General features: G+C 53.1%; 1 protein-coding gene across 2 annotated transcripts in view; it reads right to left on the reverse strand.

Moving 5' to 3' along the window:
- Positions 1-6,617, reverse strand: part of LGI3 (leucine rich repeat LGI family member 3) — a 9,672-nt gene extending 3,055 nt beyond the window's left edge. The window contains exons 1-7 of one of the 2 annotated variants that reach the window (XM_021715271.1): positions 6,539-6,617; positions 5,569-5,640; positions 4,801-4,872; positions 4,386-4,457; positions 4,216-4,302; positions 3,133-3,302; positions 2,798-2,962 (exon numbers count right to left, since the gene is read on the reverse strand). The gene's annotated coding sequence lies outside the window, so the exon portion shown is untranslated. Of the gene's footprint in view, positions 1-2,797; positions 2,963-3,132; positions 3,303-4,215; positions 4,303-4,385; positions 4,458-4,800; positions 4,873-5,568; positions 5,641-6,306; positions 6,326-6,538 lie in introns of those variants that run through there. The other variant, XM_021715272.1, reaches the window with a different exon arrangement.
- Between the last annotated feature and the right edge of the window lie 6 nt (positions 6,618-6,623).

A 6,623-nucleotide genomic window follows, 5' to 3' on the forward strand; every position in this document is an offset into this window, starting at 1 on the left:
GGCGGGTCTCGAACCCGCGGGCTTAGGCAATCCATTCACCTCAGCCTCCCAAAGGCGTGGGATTACAGGCTGAGCCACCGAGCCTGACTGCGAGATCTCATCTTTAAAAAAAAAAAATTAGCCAGGTGTGATAGCACATGCTTGTAGACCCAGCTACTTAGGAGACTGAGGTGGAAAGATCACTGGCCCAGGAGGTTAAGGCTGTGGTGAGCCATGGTTGTGCCACTGCACTCCAGTTTGGGTGACAGAGTGAGACCCCAACTCAAAAAAAAAAAAGATATTGACCCATTGCTAACCATCATATTAGTGTTTGGATTTTTATTGTGTGTGGTCACTGTGCCAAGTATAAACACATTTAGCCCATGAGGAATTATTCAAGCCGAAAAAGACTCCATTATTTTGTCCATTTCACACAGAAAGAAATTGAGGCTCAGAGAGAGCTAGTGAGTTGCCCAGAGCTACCCCACAGAGCTTCCCCACAGGAAGAGTTAGAGCAGATCCAGGGTAGGAGAGAAGTCCTAGGTAGACCAAAGACACCTTGATGTTTGCATAGTGATGCATGAAAAAGCATCCTCCCAAGAGCTCCCATTTTGAAAAGGGCTGTTATGTACAAGAATATATTCCCTGTGTACCTGTACTCACAACTAGGTTTATCTGTGTCCTTCCTAGACACTAAGCATGAGGCCACACACTGCTCACAGGCTCTGGGGTCCCCACTTCTACATCCCCTCCTCACCCAGCTTTCCTCCTCACCACGACCCCACCTTTCCTCCAAGGGAAGCTCACACAGAGTCTAGGGCTCTGGCAGTCACTGCCCGAATCCTTCCTTCAGCCTCAGTCTGTCTCTCCCAGATGCTAATGTCCCCCCAGCCTAGCTCTGGATCTGCTTCAGACTCTCCTTGCCTGCACACCCATACAAGCACCTCAGAAATGGTCTGGCGTAAGTTACCTGTGCTTCACGTTCTCCACCAAGCCTACTCCTACTCCACCTCTGCTCTCGATTTCACCCTGTAGCCCCACTATCCTTCCAGTCCAAACCTGAGAGTCATCCCCAACAGTTTTTTCCCTTTCACTCAACCCTCCCCATTCAGTTCCTGAGTCCTGACAATCCTCTGTTCTGACTTCTAACAGAGTTTGTCTAAGATCAGTATTATCTCTTCCTTAAACGTTTGATAGAATTCACCAGGAAAACCATTTGGGCCTGGAGTTTTCTTTGAGGGAAGATATTTTAAGATTGACTTTAAATTCTCCCTCCCTTCTTCCCCTTCCTTCCTTCTTTCCTTCCTTTCTCTCTCTCTCTCTCTCTCTCTCTCTCTCTCTCCCTTCCTTCCTTCCTTCCTTCCTTCCTTTCTTTCTCTCTTTCTTTCTTTCTTTCAGTTGGGGTCTTACTCTGTCGCCCAGGCAAGGCATAGATCACAGCTCACCTCCTGGATTCAGGCAATCCTTCCACTTCAGCCTCCCAAGTAGCTACAACTACAGATGTAGGTCACCACACCTGACTAATTTTTTTAATTTTTATTTTTTGTAGGCATGAGGTCTCACTATGCTGCTGAGGCAGGTCTTGAACTCCTGGGTTCAAACATTCCACCCACCTCGGCCTCCCAGAGTGCTGGGATTACAGGCATGAGCCACCATGCTGGGCCTTGACTTCAAGTTCTTTAACAGATATATGGCAATTTAAGTTTTCTGTTTCATCTTGTGTCAGTTCAATGCTCTTTTTTTTATTTTTCAAGACAGAGTTCACCTCTCAAGTACCTGGGACTACAGGTGCATGCCACCATGCCTGGCTAAATTTTTAAAAATTTTTTTTAGAGATGAGTTTGTAGAAACAGGGTCTTGCCATGTTGCCCAAGCTAGTCTTGAACTACTGGCCTCGAGCGATTCTCCCACCTTGGCCTTTCAAAGCACTGGGAGTACAGGCATGAGCTACTGTGCCCAGCCTCAATCCTCCTTTCTAAATCTCTCTCTCCATCCCTCATGCTACTGCCCTACATCCAGGTTCCAACACACCTCCAGAAAACAGGCACACATCCTCACACTGATCTGCCTTGTGTCTTGTCCTCATACCTAGACTTCTTCCATGAGGGAAGCTTTCTAAAATGCAGACTGGATTAGTTCACATACTCTGCTCAAATCTTGTCAGTGACCTGGTTCTCATCAATCTCTGGTCTCATCTGCCACTCCCCACCTTGAACTTTATGCTGTAATCATATAAGCTGCTATGGTTCACACACACACACACACAGAGGCACTCACACACTAAGCTCATGTACAACTTCTTGACTTTGTTCATGACATTGCCTCTGCCAAAACACCCTTCCCGCCTTTTTCCCCTCTAAGCTAAGTCTCCCTCAGCCTTCCAGATTCAGCTCAAACTCAATAGATCCAAAACTCAGCTCAATGACCACTCCTAGTTCCTCCTCCTTATTTACCTGGCCCCACCCAGTTCTTTAAACTAGGAACCTGGGCATCACCTCCAAGCCCTCCCTCTCCCTCATCCTTCAAGACTCAGCTTAGGCATCTCCCTCCACCAGGAAGGCTTCCTGGCTTGCCCAGGTAGGCTTCTCCTTTGTGCCACTAGAGCACCGTGTTCATATCTCCCTCTTAGCATTTACCTGTCAGATGGCTGTTATCCGTGTGTGTATTGGCCTCTCCAGAAGATCGGAAAGTTCTTGTGGGTAGAGACCATATCTCATCTATCCCTCTACCTACAGAAACTCAGCAGGGTTGAACAACAGAGCCAGTTTCCCCATCCCCCGCTAGCCAGGGCCAGCACAGCTGACTTGGGCGCAGGTACCTGGGATTCTATCATAGTCTCGAAGCTGCCGTTCGACATAATCCCACTTTAGGATGGTACAGGCACTGATACTTGGCTGGGCCAGAGCCAAATAGAGGTCACTGGAGTAAAGAAAGGGCTCGGCGGACACTGCTGGGAAGGACAGGGTCTGGTACAGCACGAAATCTGCAGGGACGAGAGGGGGGAGTGGGGCAGGCGTTCAAGACCAGAGGGAGGAGGGAAGAGCTGGCAGGGGGCAGAGTTAGCGGTCCCCTGATGGCGGAGGCCGCGTGTTGCAGGGCAGGGCCGCCTTGGGGGAGGCCCAGCCTGATGCCCTAGGCAGGGGCACCGCCTACCCGTGGTGATGCAGTCGAACTCCCGCAGCGGCAGGTCCTGCACCTTGTGGTCCTGGAAGCGGGGCGGGCTGGCACAGTAGATGGGCGCCACCGTGGTGTTGGTGTGTGCCAGCCACTCCACCAACCACTTCACCTTGCAGTCACAGTTGAGCGCATTGCCCCGCAGATCCCTGATTTCAAGGGCAGTGAAGAGGGACACAGAGAGGGTCAGATTCTCAGGGATCTGCCCAGCCAGGACCTCGAGGTTTTCAGAAGTAGATCTCATCAAGGCTGCTTCGAGTTGCTCACACGTATCTTTGTGCCCCGATTAGAAAAATCTCCCCTCCTGGTGGATGCAGCCAGGCAGACACAGGCTCAGCCAGTGGAGTGTGGCTCAGTTTCAGCACCTGCTTGCCTCTTTGGCATGCCTTTTGCAGTGTGCAACCTACACAGCTGTAGGTTGCACCCCTGTTCCTTCAAGCCTCCCACAATCAAAGGCTTTGCTTTCTTGTATAAGTAATAAGTGATTGTGGCTGTGCTATAGCGCTTTAATGTAAATTCAAACCAAACATACACATAAAAAAAGCACTTTTTTTTTTTTACTCAGAGTCTCACTATGTTGTCCAGGTTGGTGTGCAGTGGCATGCTCTCAGCTACCTCAGCCTCGACCTGCTGGGCTCGGGCAATCCTTCCACCTTAGCCTTCCAAGTAGCTGGAACCACAGGTGTGTACCACCATGCCCAGCTAGTTTTTTTTATTTATTGTGGAGATGAGGTCTTGCCCATGTTGCCTAGGCTGGTGTTGAACTCTAGGCTCAGACAATCTCTTGCCTCTACCTCCCAAAGTGCTGGGAATACAGACAGGCATGAGTCACTGCACCCAGCTTTAAAAAACACGTGTTTTAAACACCTGGTGTCTCAGGTGCATTTTGAGAGGAACTCACCATCTGTATTTAATTTGACCTCACCTTCTCAGAGATCCCCCCAAACCCAAGCCATCCCAACCTCTCAAGACCTTATGATCATCCCACATCTGACTCCCACACACTACCCCCGGGGATATTCCCTTTGTGGCACTGTTGAAGAGGTAAGACTCAGGCCTTACAAGTCACTCAGTATGTCCAGGGGTCGAAAGATGTCTCTGGGCAGTGTCTGCAGGTTATTGTTGGCCAGTGAGCTGCAAGAGAGATCCCTGGGTCACTTGAGGATCATAACTGAGGCCAAAGGCCACAGGAGATGTAGGGCTTTGGTCCAGTTTGTGTGCGCTATACTCACAGGTGTGTCAAAGATTTGAGTCCTCGGAAGGTAAACTTGGACAGTACCCAGATGTCATTGTTCTCAATGAAGCTGGAGAAAGCGAGAACTTGTCTCAACTGCCACTCAGGATCCCAGAGCCCCAAGCAGCAATTTCCCTACACCCCAGCCTAGATCCAACCCGTATCTCCGAGGCATGATTCCATAGGGGGTCTGGCACCATTAAGTCTGTAGTGCCAGGGCGTCAGACAGGATGGTATAGGCAGCATGTATGAAATGACCTTCTGCTCAGGTCCTGCAGCCAGAAGATTCTGAGGCTCTCACTCACCCCCACTCTTCTAGCCCCCTCGTCCTCCTCCCCCTTCAGCCCCTGGCCACCCAGGCCTGGGCTCCCCACTCCCTTCTGTTTTCCCATCGCCCTTTCCCTCCCACACACAGGTACTGCAGGTGTGACAGTCCTGTGAAGGCGTTGTCTCCAATCAGCGTGAACTTGTTGGAGTTGAGTAACCTGAGGAGACAAAAGTGGAATTAGAGCATCCAAGGGTGTGCTTGCTGCCCCAGCCCACCAGCCCACTGCCTTGCCCTGGGCTTCCTAAAGACCTGGCTGTCCTGCAGCCATCCCCAGGGACCCTGGCCAAGAGTCTCTGGGCCAACTGGACAACAAGACCAGATAGGAGCCTGGTCCAGCCCCAGAAGCTCTCGGGGTCCCTTTGGCTCCTAAACATGGGTGAGAGCAGAGTTCCCTGTCCCTCATCCTCAACCCAGCCCACTCTAGCCCCTCATGGACAGACCTTGTAGAATTCCAGATGCTCCCGTCATCCCTCTCTTTCAGCCCCCAGCTCTTTCTTCAAATCCTGACCCCTGGGGTCACCTGTCTCTAAGATGATACCCCCCACAGTGTCCACCTTTGGCATTGACTCAGGCTATTGCACCCAATTTTCTCAAGTCTCCAGAGGCGCCAAGTCTTTCCCCAGACCCCCTTCTTGGCTTCTCCATGCCATCCCTCTCTCTCCTCACCTGCTTCCCGTGACTCCTGACTCCAGACTACTACGCCTTTTATGGTGAATCCCATGGGAGCAAAAGTTAGGACCCTTGCGTCTTCATCTCCAGAGGCTGCTTCTGTCCCCTCCCTCTCCCCTGCCCATAATCTGTCTCCTGCCATCACCCCCCACTGCACCCCACCCTTCTCAGGTCCTGTGCCTACAAGAACTGCAGCAGCGGCAGGTGGGAGAACGCTCCATCCTGGATCTCAGAGAAGGCGGCATTCACCAGGGTCCTGCAGGGGACATCTGAGTCAGTACAAGGGGCGTCTGAGGGATGGCACTGGGGCAGTGAGAGGTGGGCAAGGCAGCGGGTTCTGGATTCACTTGCCCTGGAAACGCCCTGTTTCCCCAGCCATGGCTCCCCATCAGCACATCTTTCCCTTCTCCTCCAAAATCCACAGCCTCCCTTCACTGTGACCCTCCCCTACTGCCTCCTGGAGCACCAGCGGCCCCAGGCTCAGCTTTCCTCTCAGCCAAGAGAAGGCTCTGTCACCAGCACTGGCTGTGTCATCATCATCATCCAAGCACCCACAACGTGCTGGGTGCTGTTGCGGGATGAGGCACTGGGATGGGGGTGGAGCACACTAGCATCCTGCTGGCAAGGACCTGACGGCCTCTCTGGTCCCACTTGCCCTCTGGCAAGGGAGGAGGGGAGGCCTGAAGCTGGATGCTGCAAGTGACAGGCTGGCCGGGTGGGGTGCCGAGTGGCTGGCCAGTGGCAGGCGTGTGCCCCGTGCCAGCATGCTGGGAGGGCACAGCTCACATCCCCTCTCCCCCTGCTACCATCCTCCTCCCCCGCAAGGAGCCCTTCTGCCCTTGGTGTGACATCACAGACAGAGCCCACTGCGCATGTAAACAACTCCTCCCAAGTCCAGAGTGCGGCACACAGTAGGTCTCACTGAGGGTGGTGAGCGTTCGTTCCCGGCCATCAGCTCCTGCTTTCCCCAGCCGTGGTGCTGAGCCTGCAGGACTGAGAGACTCCCTGCCAGACTTGTGCCCGGAATCTCAGAGGACCCCTGGACCCCCGTCCCCACACTCTGAAGAGGGGCAGCAGGGCTTCTCCCACCCACCCCCGGGGCTCCTCTAGCCCTCCTGCCCCTTGCCACCCCACGGCCAGGGCGGGACACTCACAGGGAGATGACCTCCGAAGGCAGGTTCCTGGGCACCGCCTTAGAGTCCACGCAGAAGGCGGTGTCCCTGGTGCAGGAGCAGCTGG

The sequence above is a fragment of the Carlito syrichta genome, unplaced genomic scaffold (genome assembly GCF_000164805.1).
Source record: "Carlito syrichta isolate Samal-C Ts95f unplaced genomic scaffold, Tarsius_syrichta-2.0.1 Scaffold306946, whole genome shotgun sequence".
NCBI lineage: Eukaryota > Metazoa > Chordata > Mammalia > Primates > Tarsiidae > Carlito > Carlito syrichta.